This window comes from Macrotis lagotis, chromosome 5 (assembly GCF_037893015.1).
Source record: "Macrotis lagotis isolate mMagLag1 chromosome 5, bilby.v1.9.chrom.fasta, whole genome shotgun sequence".
NCBI classification, from domain to species: Eukaryota; Metazoa; Chordata; class Mammalia; order Peramelemorphia; family Peramelidae; genus Macrotis; species Macrotis lagotis.
Window position 1 is genome coordinate 268933328 of NC_133662.1, and position 15103 is coordinate 268948430.

Consider the following 15103-nt stretch of genomic DNA (forward strand, 5'->3'; position numbering starts at 1 on the left):
GTGACCCACCACTTGAATTCTGTGGAGACCAACCGTAATGAAATTCAGTAAGTCAGTAAATTCCAATACCACTCATGTACACAATCTGTTTTAAATGTCAGTTCATTATTTGGAACCCAGAGCAAAAACTGTTCTTGGAAAGGGTTGATCTCTGAGGGATCCAAAGATCTCAGGAGAGCTGTGTTCTTAGATGCAAGCTTGCGGGTTTATCCCACATCCAGTTAAGCATGGGGCTAAGCATGAGAGCCAAAGCTGTGACCTCTATCCTGGAGGGAGAGAGGAGGGAAGCATGCAGGCAAGGATTAGACAAGGTTTCAATAGCAGCGAATTCACCAGGAAACCTTTTGATGGACACAGAAATGCTATGTGTATTCTGAAATCAATATGCAGGGCCAGGAAACAGGGCTGCCTTGGTATTCCAATGGAGAGATGTCTTGGTTCAGTGCCATGAGGATTGGTTTTCCCACTCAGCAATCACTCAGTCAGAGACCTGGAAGAAGCACCAATGAGGTATCTAATACTGAACAAAAAAAGGAGGATGAGAAGAAAGGAAGGGAGAATGGGGAAAAAAGAGAGAAAGATATAGGAATGCAGGAAGGAAGGCAGGAAGGAAGGCAGGAAGGAAGACAGGAAGGAAGACAGGAAGGAAGGGAGGGAGGGAGGGAAGGAAGGAGGGAGGGAGAGGAGAGAGGGAGGAAGGAAGGAAGGAAGGAAGGAAGGAAGGAAGGAAGGAAGGAAGGAAGGAAGGAAGGGAAGGGAAGGGAAGGGAAGAAGGAGGGAGGGAGGAAGGAAGAAGAGGGAAGGGAATAAGCATTTATATAGTGCTTACTATATGTCTGTCATTCTGATAAATAAGCCCTTATAAATGTGATCTCATTTGCTCTCTGTCCCTTCCCCTGGGGCCTGGAGGTGACTCTTTCTCCAAGGTTGTGACAGAACATGAGCTCTGCAAGCTCACAGGATCCAAAATCAAGAGCTGGAAAGGACCTCAGAAACTCTATCATCATCTAAACTGCCCTGTTACAGAGGAGGAAACTGAGGACCAGAGAGAAGAGGTGACAATATCACCAGATCACAGATTTAAACCTGGAAGGGATCATCAGTGTCCTAGGCCCTGTGAAATGGTTCTGCCTCATAAATGCATACCATTTTATTAGAAATAATGGTGTTAGAGGAGATGGGCATTTCCCAGTGACCACTGCATCTAAGGATTGTAAGTCCCTTCCAGCTGCCCTGCAGTTGGATCCTCCTCTTGGCTCTGTCTCACCCCACCCTGGTCATACCAGTATAAGTCCCTTGAGACCAGAGTCTTATTTTTCTTTGCTTTTTGTATCACCAACCCTGAGCATAGTGTTTGACTCATAGTGGGGACTGAATGGAAGGCGTTTTAATTCATTCACTCATTTACTTATTCCATAGGGTCTAACGTCCCCCTCTCATTTTGCCAAGGAGAAAATGTAAGCTGAGGGAGGATAATTGATTTAGGCTTATATATTTAAAGCTTCAAAAACCCTCAGAATCCATCTGGTTCCAAGCCTTCATTTTTCAGATAACTGAGGCCCCAGAAAGTCGTGCCTTGCCCAAGGTCCAAGTAAATAGCAGGACTCAGTCAGGTCCTCTGCTGCGAAACCTGGCATCCTTTCTATCGCATCACACTGCTACGGAGACCGGTCAGTGGAGATCTTAAGCTCGGGAGAAGCTGGCCCCAGTGGCCCATGTTCAAAATAGAATCCAGTACCAGATTGGAATAATTCAACTGTTTGGGGGAGTTTTGATGGCGAATGTAGGGAAACCATGGGAGTGTCTCCAAGGCAGTGATTAAATATTTTGGCAGTGAATCAGCTGGTGCCCACAGATGTGGGTAGCAGTGTTGAAACAGCACAATGAATTTCCCCCTGAGCAATTATCTAAGAAAAAATATTTCCCCCTAATAGATGTACCAGCTGTGCTCTCTGCTGTCATTGTATGGAGTCAAAGCTTCTCTTTGGGGATCACCAAACCGAGGCAATGTCATGCCCCAGAGACTGGAGCTTGTCCCTGTGCTATGTGGAACGGTGATCTGCACCTTGGAGGGAGACATGGATGCTTGGAACACAAAGGGAGGATTCCAAAAAGTTGGACAGGCCCGACCAAATCCAACAAGATGAAATTCACCTGGAACGGATGGAAAGCTCTGGAAGTGAATTCATACAGTGACTTTCTGTAAGTTTAAGAAGGTGAGGTGTGGTTGGAACGTAGTTTCTTTGCAAAAGTCTTGGCATCTTGAGCTGAGTGCAGGGTCCATATGAGTTACCATTAACTTTGTGGCATCCAAAAAACCCTATGGAATTTCCAAGTTGGGGGGTGGTGGTAGGGGCGGGGGGGGGGGGGCGTTGGAAGCCACGGTGCCTGAGATAGAATTGGAGCTTTTGTGCCCACAGTAATGGGTGAAGGAATAAAGTTTACCAACCTGGTCAAAACAAAACAAGAGACCTCTAATCAAGAACTCTGGGACTAGACCTAGAAGAAACTGAAGGGAGCCACTAATCCCACCTGCTCCCTTTCTGGAGGAAGACACCACTCAGTGACAAAACCAAGGTCACACAGCCACTAAGTCACTGAGCATGAGCTTCTCAGGTCTCTGGGCTCCCAAGTAGGGATTCACTGGGCAGGAACCTGCTCCTTGATCTCATTTAGATACTGATCAACTCAGGGAAGAAGGAGCTTTAGCTGCCTGTGCTGGGAAGGGGGGTAGAGATTAGAGAACATAATCACAGCAAATTGGAGTCATTTCCAAGTCCCTTTAATTTGCCTGTAGAACGAGGATTAACTGGTAAACTTTTTATTCCATCTCCCCCTCCATATTTCTCTGGAATATTCAACAGCAGAGCCTATAAAGGACACACACACACACACACACACACACACACACACACACACACGCATACACACAAAACCATATACACACACTCACACATACATATATGAACATACACACAAATGCATGACTATAGAAAACAAATGTGTATCTATACACAGTTCCTGTGTACAAACATACACAAACAGAGCAAGATTGCGTTTTGTGTTCTAATAACTGGGCCTTCAGAAAGGGGAATGCCAGGCCTCTTTATCTTTTCTGGACCTCACAGTTAGGTGGCAAGGCAGTCTGAGTGGCCAGAAGGGAGGCAAAAGCAGCCAGAAGCCACCATGAAGAGCCATGCTTGGCCCAGAGGAGAAAATGTTTATTGACTGGCTGGAAGCAAGAAGGTGGCACCAGTGAGCCAAGTGCTGGGACTCTGGAGCTTCCCAGAGGACGGTGAGATGAGAGGTGGCTCCTCCATGCTGCCCTCCCCGCCTCAGAACAACTTAAAAGGACTTCTAAAGAAGGGAAAAGGTCTACCAGAAAGCCTCATCATCAAATTACAAGTCACAGATTGAGACTTATGCTATGTCAATGGATCTGTTTAGTCTTCCATGTGCCAGGGCCCTCCACCATCTCACTGCAGCTTACCTTTCTAGCCTCTTTCAATTTACTTTCTTTCACATGCTCTACATTCCAATGGATCTGAAATATGAGTTATTTCAGGAACCTGAACCTGTGTCTCCTCCTCTGTACATTTTAGTCCATTGTGCCCTAAGTCTAGCCTGCCCTCCATCGGCATTTTGGCCTGTTGCAATACTTCTCTGTTTTCAATGTCCACCATAGATTCTCAATCTATGTGGGTCATTCTTAAACCTGAAAGGAAAAAAAAACATTCTTACTTGGGGAGATGCAGATGAACAGAGGGAGTGAGTTAATAGAAGTGGGAGTATTTTTATATAATAATATAAAGAACAGTGGCAAAAAACTCTGGAGTCCTGCCCAGTGCAAAGAGCAAGGAAGAGCCAGGGGCCGATGGGATACATGCTTCCCACACCTGGCACAGAATTGGCAACACTGGGTATGGGATGAGATCCACATTTTCAGACCTATTTGCTTTACTTACTTATATTTATACAAAAGAAGGTTTTAATTGGGGGGGGGCATTGAGAAATGATGGCAATGATACCAAAAAGAAAAGGGTTTTAGTCAAACATTCCAAAAGAAAAGAATGATGGATCCTCTTCTTAAAAATTTTCACTATTTTCTTTCAATTCCTCTCTCCCTCCCTTTCTGCTTCTCTTGTCTATGTACATTCTCCCCAAGACACCCCACCCCTAATTTCAGTGGTAGCGAGGGGTGTCCTCCACACCCTTACCCCTGCCACAAAATGGCAATTCCTTAATGACAAAGGCTGGATCCTGCTAATCTTTGTATCCCCCCAGAGCCTAGGCCTCTGCCTACCATTTAATTAGGAATATATATATGTATATATATATATATATATATATTCTACCCTTCAGAAGAAAGGAGTGGAGACCCTTCCCCAAACACTTCCTTGATAGGAGAGCCGAGGAAAATAAGTTCACCCCCAGAGCTCAGTTTCCTCAAATGTAAAAATGAAAGGGATGGACCTGGCCTCTCATTCCCTTCCAGATACTCTGATTCTAAAAGAAGTATTTATGATTTCATCCACCCATCATTACACACTGATTTCTAGATATGGGGGATTAAAGACTAAAGTGAAACCGTTCTTGGCCTCAAGGGGTTATATTCATTCTGGGGAGGCAGCATTTACATACAAATATGCATTCATATATATTTGTATGGAAGTTTACAGAAAATATATGGGGAAGATATTAGCATCTGTGGAGAGTTTGAGGGGGAGAGGTTTTGTAGAGGTGGTGGTGGCACCAGACTCAAGCTTTAAAGAAAGGAGACTCTCTCTCTATTCTATGAATGTAGTATGGTGATTTTTACTGTACTCAAAATGACTGGTTGAGAGTATTCCTGATAATCCAAGGATCTAGGTAACCAGTTCTTAGGATCTAGGTGACCCAGCATTAGAGTTGGGGAGAAAAATTGGAAGAGCTCACATATTCAAATCCCTTTTAAAAATGATGAAACTGAGCTCCAGTAAGGTCAAGTGACTTGCTTCTATTTCACAGATGATCCTGATGTTGTTTGTCCTTCATTCTAGAGAAAACCCTGACATCAGGGAGGTGATGCCATGACAAACACATGAATTGGATTGGAGTGTGTCGGGGGGGGGGGGGGGGTCTGTGCTGAGTCACCAGCCTCACTTTCTCCTCCAGAGCCCTCTGAATCCAGTGGCCAGATATGAATCAGGACAATCAGAGATGACCCAAGAGATGAGGCAATTTAGTGCTCAAGGTCACACAGCTAGGTCAGATTTGAGCTCAGGTTCTGATTCCAGGGTCAGTGCTCTGTCCACTGTGCCATCCCGCTATCCATATTTGATTACACTGATAGCAAGTGGAAGAGGTAAGCTTTGAGTCTTGGTCCTCTTTTCCCTGGGCAGAGGCCTAATTCCCCCCAACACCCCCACTCCAGATTCAGAGTGGCAGTTCAGGTTCTCTCTCCTACAGAGCAAAAAAGTGATAATAGAAAAGATTTGCTTACTCTGAGCAGTGGTGCCTGATGGGAGGAGAATGATGGCTCTGGACGCCAAGCGAGCTGTTGCAAAGATTGTTTTCATGGATCTTTTCCCAGAATTGCTATTAAGGGGATCTGGAGAAGCCTGGCCTCCCAACAGCTGTGCAGAAAGCCCTCAGTAAAATAGGAGGCCTGTGATGGGTAGACAGAAAGATTTCCCAAGAGATAAACTGCAAAAGAGGAGTAAAGAGATGATGGGGGATAAAGTGGGAAAGGGCAGCAAATCTCAGCAGACAGCGGACCTAATTTCATCAGTGGTAAATGTTGCTTCCAAGACATGACCATGAAGAGACTGGGAAGACTGAGGAGCCTGGACCAGTCATTCTCAAACCATAGGCCTCAGACCCCCAGGAACCTCCAGAGATATTTCAAGATTTCAGATCCAAATGAAGTCCTTTCATAGTCACTGCTATTTATATCCCTTCTCACTCTCAAATGTAGGAAGCATGTCTGTGACCTCCCTAAAGCCCAGGTCTGACAGTCGCTACCCTGATCAGTAATCTTCAATGGCTCCCTTTGATTTCCCTGGCATCTGAAGTCCTTCACATCCTGTTTCCAGCAAACCTTCCCAAACCAATTACACACAAGTAGACCATTTCAACCTGGGATTACTCTCCTTATTATAATAGGTTGTTATTTTGTTTTTTTGTTCTCTTTAGAATGTGACTTAATCTACAACTTTTCAACTTCTATTGAGGACTTCTTACTTGGGAAGATGCAGATGAACAGAGGGAATGAGTTAATAGAAGTGGGAGAATTTTTTTTTATATAATAATGTAAAGAAAAACAGTAGCAAAAGACTCTGGAGGCCTGCCCAGTGCAAAGAGCAAGTGAGATCCAGGGGGCTGATGGGTTGCATGCTTCCCACCCCTGACTTAGAATTGGCAGCAATGGGTATGGGAAGAGATCCACATTTTCATAGAACATGACTGGTCGCACTTCCATATAATAGCTTCACAAACATTCTCTGGAGTAATCATCTTGAGCATTTTCAGCTTATTCTTACATGGCAAGTCTGGTCTCCAGTCTTTTCAGCATCTATACTCTTCTTTTGGTGACTATAATTTGTCAATGTCTTTCTAAAACCTTGGCACTGAGAACTAGATGCAACATCCCAGCTATACCCTGACCAATCAGAGACCAGATGGATTGTCACCTCTTCATTATCAGACATTAAGCCTCTCTTAAAGTAAGCCAAGATTGCCTAGGATCCATATTTTGGAAATGAGAGGTTCACAAAGTTTAAGTGAATTACCTGAAGTCAGAAAGCTTGTAAGAATCCAAAGCAGGAATCGAGACCCAAATCCTTTGAAGACATAAATCACTTCTCTGAGGAATCCTTCCCAGATTGGCTGTCCATTTAATAATGCCTATAAGTGATGGCTTCCTGCTCTATCTTCCACCTTTCAGGCCCACTGTGTTCTCTAATATGTTTGGGGGATATTCTGAGGATTCCTTTTAGATGACAAGTTCTCTGAGAGCAGAGGTAATCTTAGTTGCAATATCTCCCCAAGGTTTAGTACTGTGCCTAGCCTATAGTACACGCTTAGCAAAGGTTTCTTTGCTGAATTGTGTTGGATTGATGAGTCTTCCTTTCCTGATAAATTCTCACCCTGTAAGTGAGCAGGAATTCTATCAGTCTAGGGTCATTCAACAGCAGTGGGATATCAATTTTTAAAAAGTCCTATTTGTTTCCTTCAATAGAATGTAACGTCCCCAAGAACAGGAACTGCTCTGGCTTTGTCTTTGTATTTTCAGCACCCAGAACAGTGCCTGGAAGGAAATGGGCACTTAGTGAATGCAAGTTTATAGAGTGATTATTTCAAAAAGTGGGAAATGTCAGATAGGATGGGAAAGAAAACAGATGAGTGGAGAGGAAAGAAACTGGGAAACATCCCGGATTTTTTCCTTGCTGTGATGGAGAGGAAAAATACTTAAGTTTAATGATGCAATGTGGAAATAATCAAATATATGTGCTCATATATGTTAATACTTACATGTGCATACACACACTTAGAACATGAGCAATAGAGAGAACCTTTGTGCAAAGAGTCATGGATGCTTAGATACTCAGACAAGTGACAAAACATCATGCAAATATGTAAGTAGATTACTATGTACCCGCAGAATATGGTTGTGACATTTAATCTCACAAATTCAGACTGGAATATTTGCATTTCTAAAAATATATGAACATGAACTTTAAAATATTAGCAAAGAGATTATAGAAATTTCTCACAGAGTTAATACACTGTGGCCAAGTAGTGTTCAAGCCAGGAATGCAGGGCTGACTCCGGATGAGGAAAACTATTAGTAGAATTGACCACATTGATAACAAAATTAAGATAAATCATGTGAGTGTTTCAATAAATGCACTTAGAGTACCCATTTCTATTCAAAAGACTATAGAGCCTGGGAATGAATAGAATTTTCCTTCAAATGATGCACACTATCTAAAGTCAGCAGCACATATTATTTGTAATGGCAATAAGCTAGAAGTCTCCCCAGTAAGGTCAGTGGTGAAACATGGATGCCTACTATCTCTGTATTGCACTGGAAATGCTAACTTTAGCAATGAGAAGGAAAAGAAATTGAAGGAATTAGAATAGGCAATGAGGAAACAAAACTCTCACTCTTTGCAGATGATATAATGATTACTTAGAGAATTCTAAAGAAACAACTAAAAAACTATTCGAAAGAATCTAAAGTCATGAAAAAATGCTTTAAATCTCTATTGATTAGAGAAATGCAAATTAAAACAATTTACCTATCAAATTGGTTGCAAGGACAAAAAGAAAAGTAATAAATGTTGGAAAAGATGAGGAAAAATTGATACACTAATGCATTGTTGGTAGAGTTGTGAACTGATCCAACAATTCTGGAACTATGCCCAAAGTCATACCCTGTGAATTAGCAATACCATGCATCCAAAAGAGATCATAAAAAAGGAGGAAAGTCCCACTGAACAAAGTTTTTAATATCAGCTCTTTTTCTGGTGGTAAAGAATTGGAAACTTAGAGAATGCCTATCCACTGGGGAATGGTTGAACAAGTTGTGATATATAAATGTCAAGGAATACTATTATGCTATAAGAAATGATGAGCAAGCAGATTTCAGAAAAACTTTAAAATATATATGAACTGATTCTAAGTGAAGTGAGCAGAACCAGGAGAACATTGTACTTTGTAACAGGAATATTGTGTGATGTTCAGCTATGATTGACTTAGCTCTTCTCTGCAATACAGTGGTCCAAGACAATTCCAAAAGACTTGAGATAGGAAATGCCATCCATATCCAGGAAAAGAACTATTGGATCTTAATGTAGATTGAAGCATTCCATTTCCACTTTTTTTTTCTATCTCATGGGATTTCTTTTTCCTTTTCTAATTCTTCTTTCACAACAAGATGAATGTGGAAATAAATTTAACATAATTGTGTGTGTAAAAATTATATCAGATTGCTTGCTGTTTTAGAGAGGGGGGAAGAAAGGAGGGAGAGAGAAAAATTTGGAACTCAAAATCTTACACAAATAAATGCTGAATCTATCTTTGCATCTAATCAGAAAAAAATGCTGTTAAGTGCAATAAAATAAAATAAAAATTATGAGATAATACTTGCAAAGTGCTTTGCGCTTTCAGAATCTTAAAGCATAATTTAAATGCTAGTTATTAGTGATTTTTGTAATAATATAATGATTATTACAATTATTATTATTACCACCCTTAGTATGAACATCTACAAACATGAGGAATCCTGTACTCAATTGATCTGGAAAGTTCCTCTTGCAAATTCCAACTCATGTTAAATTCTTTTGTTTGACATTGCATAAAGTCTCCATAGGGGATAGAACAAATGAACTGATGTTTTCAATGTTATGGGGATACCAGACATGACTGATGTCTCCTTTTTGTGATTACATGGCTTTTATGATATATATCAGATCAATGTCTATATGCCAGTCATCCTTGGCATTATGTTACAATTTACCATGCCATCTATCATGTAATCTTAGATTGACTTTTGAGTACTCTGAAGTTTGGCTCATTCTGTAGTAATGGTTTTTAATAGTTTACACTTGGTGAATATGAATAGCCAATGGATGGAATATGTGAAGAATATTAAATTGATTTTTCTTTTTTATTGAAATTTTATTTTATTTGTCTAATTATATGCTAGGGTAGCTTTTCAACATTCATCCATTTTGCAAATTAACAAACAGTACATTTTTCTGCCACCCTTCCTTCCCTCTCTCTTCCCCATGGTGATGAATAGTGTGGGAAAAATTTTACATGTCCATTTGGGTTTACCACATTTCAATATTAGTCATTTTGTGTAAGAGGAATTAGAACTAAGGGGAAAGAAAGAAAACCATGAGATAGGAAGGAGAATCATAAGGGAAGTTTTTAAAAAGTGAACATAGTTAAATTGATTTATATGTTATATGTTAATCTTCTGCATTCACAATTTCTAGCAATGGTGGGAATCTCCAGGATCAGAAAGCTGCCAAAGAAACATGTTTCGATGCGTTGACTTAATTATACTCCATAAATGAAAATATACTTTTAGAAAATAAAGGTTATTGTCTATGAAATTCCTTTTGTTCCATGTTGTTCTTGTTTCTGCTGTTGCTGCAAGACCTGCAGTTGCTGCTACGGTTCTAACATTGATTCTCTTCGGGGAAAAACACCTGGAACAAGTTCATATGAGATTGGGTTATTTTTCTTTTTCTTCTAAAGACAGCAACTTCATCAGAAACGCATTCTAAAGCATTGCTGTTCACATCAGGACGGAATCATGCATACATTTCAAGATAAAAATATATCTTAGGTTCTCTCTGTCTTCCCTTCCTCTGTTCTTATTATCCTTCTATCATCAAATTTCAATAGATTTAGGTCCTATGAATCCTGTGATGACAAGAGAATTGAAATATTGGGGAAGAGAAAGAAAATGGATATGCTATTGAGGAAGGACAATAGTGAAAAGAAGAAAGGAATGAAAGCTGGAAAGGGACATTCATTATCTGTTCTCTGTTCAGAAAGGTGAACTTTTCAGGAGAGGCCTCTAGATGAAATGAAAAATCATTCTAGACTTGAAATCAAATTGTTCGGTCTTCAAATCCTGGGTCTATTCCTTTCTGGCTTGGGGACCATGCACAGTATGAACCCTGGTCCCATCACTAATAGACTCCATTGAGGTTGCACAATGAAATCTTTCATTTATATGTCAAATTAAACTTTCCAAAATATATTCTACAGTTTGTCTCAGTTGATCCTGAAAACAAACCAGCAAAAGAAACTTATTAGACCCATCTTACAGCCGAGGAAACTAAGGCAAAGAAAGGTGAAATGGTTTCTCTGAGGTTATACATAAATCCATATCAGGCAGGGCAAGATTGAAACCACACAGAATTGTAACCTTAAGAGCTCCACCGCAGTCTCACAAAGAGAGCTGCCTACTTCCCTAGCTGCACAACACTGTGGTGTCCTTTACCGTACCTGCAGGACTGGCTCAGGTCAATCATACTTTCATCAAAACTAATTAACTCAGTAATCATTCTAATCTAATCAAAAAGCAGCCCTTCCTCTTAGGGAGGCCTTTTCTAAGTGACTGCTGGAAAATTGGTTTTGGGGAAGAGAGAACATAGTCCCCAGGGCCCATTAAAACAATGAGCTGACTTTTTACCTAAAGTATATTTTAAGGCAATTTCTTTTCCCCTTTGGATAATGAGAGTTTGTGTGGATGCAAATTAGTTATATGAAGTCTTTACAGATAATAGGATGGAATCGAATGCTCCTTCTGTGGGACATAAGCAAGTTTGAGAGGAAAAGCTCCTTGCGTGAGGAGATATCCACCATCCCAGGAGTTCCAGAATCACTCCAGGCTCTGATTTTCTTTTTAAATTTCTTTTTAGTTAGTTTTCTAATTAGAGATCAAAGTAAATTGGGGTTCTGCAAAGAGCAGTAGAATGTATCATTAAACAAAGTCAGTCTGGAGTGATCTTCTCAGGGCAGTGCCTAGCTAGGCTTTGAAAGATGCTATCCTCTCCCAGAGTCCCAACAAGCTTATGCAAGTCAGAATTAACAAAAGGCGGGTGATGGGCGCAAGGAGAGAAGAGAAGAGAAAATGGCAAGGGAGATGGAAGGGTAGGTAGTATCCTGTTTAGAGGCAGGCACTAGACGGAATGAGTCTCATGGAGGCCAATAGGTCCATGGATTCCATACATTCCCATGAATGAAGCTACATTCCCAAGAGTAACCCCTAGATCATGATTCTTTAGGATCCCTTAATAGAATGTGTTTACTGATTTCTTTTAAAGTTTTGTTTCCTTTTTGAAATATAGAGAGATAGATAAATGGACAGGCAGATAGACACATAGGTAGTTATGCATATGCTAGATAATAGATAAATAGATAAATGATAAATAGAAAAAAAGACAGGTAGGTAGTTAGGTATATGGTTAGATAGATGATATTTAGATAGATGTAGGTGTGTGTGTGTGTGTGTGTGTGTGTGTGTGTGTGTGTGTAAAATTGGAGACAAAATTAACTTGGATCTTTTAGTGGAACAGACTAACCCTGAACTAACTCAGAAATAATTCAGGATGGTTGGACAATTAAAAGACCCATCATCCCCAGTGCTGTCATTCTCCCACCTTTCTCCAGGCTGCTTGACTCCTACCATAGCTTGGATAAGGAGAGATTCTGTAACTTTTCCTTATATCCAGTCCCTGCCAATGCCTCCTGAAGTGCTCCAGATCTTCCCCAGATGTCCTGCCCCTAGAACTTCCAGCCACATCATATTGTTATCTGACTGATATAAGGTAAGGACCCCAATGGGGCACATCTAGAATTTCTGAGACTTTCCATATGCTCCCAGTGCAGTCTCTCTTCTTAGAATGGGCACCTTTGAGAGCAAGGTGATCTCACTGTTCCATCTCTATCCCCAGGCACTATCACAGTTCTTGTCATATGATAAATACTTAACACAGGTCTTTTCCTTCCTGATCTTCATGCATTGCTATGTAAGTAGCTAACACATTGGCTCTGGAGTCACAGCATCCAGGTTCAAATTCTGCCTCTGAGGAGGCCTACCTGTTCAACTTCAGACAAATCCTACGTGTTTCCTCACATGTAAAATGAGGGCATTGAATCAATTAACCTTTAAGACTCTTGCTAACTCTAAATCTATAATCTTTCACTAGAAAGAGCTCTGGGACTGTTTCCTCATTTGTAAAATGAGGAGAGTGGAGTAGATCATTTCTGAAGTCTCCTGTAGTTCTAATTCTGTGATGCCCTTACTGGAAATGGATCGGGTAAGTAGCTAGTGGTTCTCTATTATAAAGAGATATATGATGGAATGTGAAAAATCCTGAAGTCAGGTCTGGTTCTAAAACCAGGGCTCTGCATAGTGTTCTTCAGCAAGTCCTTTCCTATTTGGGGAATGCAGGTTACTATCATCTACGATGAAGGAGATGATCTCTAAGGACATTTGGTTTTTGTTCTTGTTTTTTGCAAGGAAATGGGGTTAAGTGGCTTGCCCAAGGCCACACAGTGAGGTATTTATTAAATGTCTGAGGTCAGATTTGAATTCAGGTCCTCCTGACTCCCGGGGCGGTGCTCTATCCACTGTGCCACCTTGCCACCCTATCTCTAAGGACATTTGTAGCTCTAAAGAACAAGATCAGAATTGTTTAAAAACAGAGGTCAGATGATCACTTATTGGTAAATTGTATATCTGACCCTGGCTCAAGGAGGGACTAGACTGGATATTTTCTGAGGTTCAATCCAGCTCTAATATTCTAGGGTCTGGTGCAAAAGCAGTAAGAGTAACTGAGATTCATATTGTGCTTGAAGAGTGAGGAATAACTAACATTTATCTCATACCTTAAGTTTAATTTCATTATCTCGCTTGGAAAGAATATTGACTCTGAGATACAGAGGAAAACTAAAGTTTGAGCCTCAATTTCCTCATCTGTATATGAAGAAATTGGACTAGATAATCTCTGAAATCACTTCTGCTTCTAGAGTGGGGATTCATAACCTTCACAACAACCTGAGTACGTCTTGCTGGGTATTATCTATTGTGGGCCCCATTTTACAGATGCTAAAACTTCAACTCTGAGACGTAAAAGGACTTGTCCAAAATCACAGAACTAGCAAGTATCAGAGCTCATACATGAATCCAGGTCTTCCTGACATGAAATCCTTCTCATGAAGGAACTTGGGGTTGGGAAATAGGAAGACCTGGCATCTCGTTCTAGATCTGTTTCTGAGTACTGCTATTTAAACAGGTTGCTTTCCTTTGTGAGACCTCCAATGTTTCTTCTGTAAAATGAAGGGTCTAGCCAGATGATCCCAAAGAATCCTTCTAATCTTAATATTCAATGATTTTTAGATATATTTTCTTAAATGAATAATTCTGGTAAACTCTAAAGAGTCAGAATAAAACCCAATTTAAAATGCACTTAGAAACTCGTTTACAAACAAGAAACTTGATCTTCAGGGACATAATTGATCAATAAAGCTCATTTATGTGATTAATGAGAAATTCATGTGGCCAACATTTTCCCCAAATTGAGAAGCCAAATCTCTGTCTAACATTCCCACCCACAAAGCATGAAATGCAATAACACCCTTTGTTTCTCTGTCTGCTGTAAATGTACAGATGGTCAGGATGACTTCATACTTAAGATTGTATAATTTTTTTAAAAAATGATTTAATAGACTTAATCAGCATGAAAGGACAATTCCTGTGGAAATATATTGGAATATGACTATGGTTTAAGGGCCTTAGATGCCATCTAATCCAAATTCCTCTTTTTTTGTTTTTGATTAATTTTGATTTTATTTTTCCAATTACGTGTTATAAACGTTTTTCAACATTCATCCACATATTTATTTATGTTGCACAATTTTCTTCCATCCTCCCTCCCCCCCTTCCCCTTACTGGCAAACAATCTAATTAATGCTTTACATGCATACTTGTGTCTAACATGTTTACATGTTTACATTTTAGGCATTTTAGCACTTGGGGAAAAGAAAGAAACCCATGAAATAGGGAGGAGAAACATAAAGAGAAATTTTCGGTGGTTTTTTGGTTTGTTTGTTTTTTTACTTTTTCATCTAGGTATGGATGTCGTCGTTCATAGCCGGTCTCCTAGGCTTGTCCTAGCTCTCTGAACTGCTGAGAGGAGCATCATGCATCATAGTTGGTCAACTCACACAGTTGTTATTAATACGTACAATGTTCTCTTGGTTCTGCTCCCTTCATTCAGTATCAGTTTCCGTAATTCTTTCCATATTCTAGAGTCTGACCATTCATGGTTTCGTATAGAACAGTAGTACTCCATAACATTCATATACCATAACTTGTTCAGCCATTCCCCAGTTGGTAGGCATCCCCTGAAATTCCAGTTCTTTGCCACTACAAAAAGAGCTGCTTTGAGTATTTTGGAACATGTGAGACTTTTACCATTTTTTATGATTTCTTCTGAATATAGGTCTAGTACTGGTATTGCTGGGTCCAAGGGCATGATCAGTTTTATTGTTCTTTGGGCAGAGTTCCAGATTGCTCTCCAGAATGTTTGGA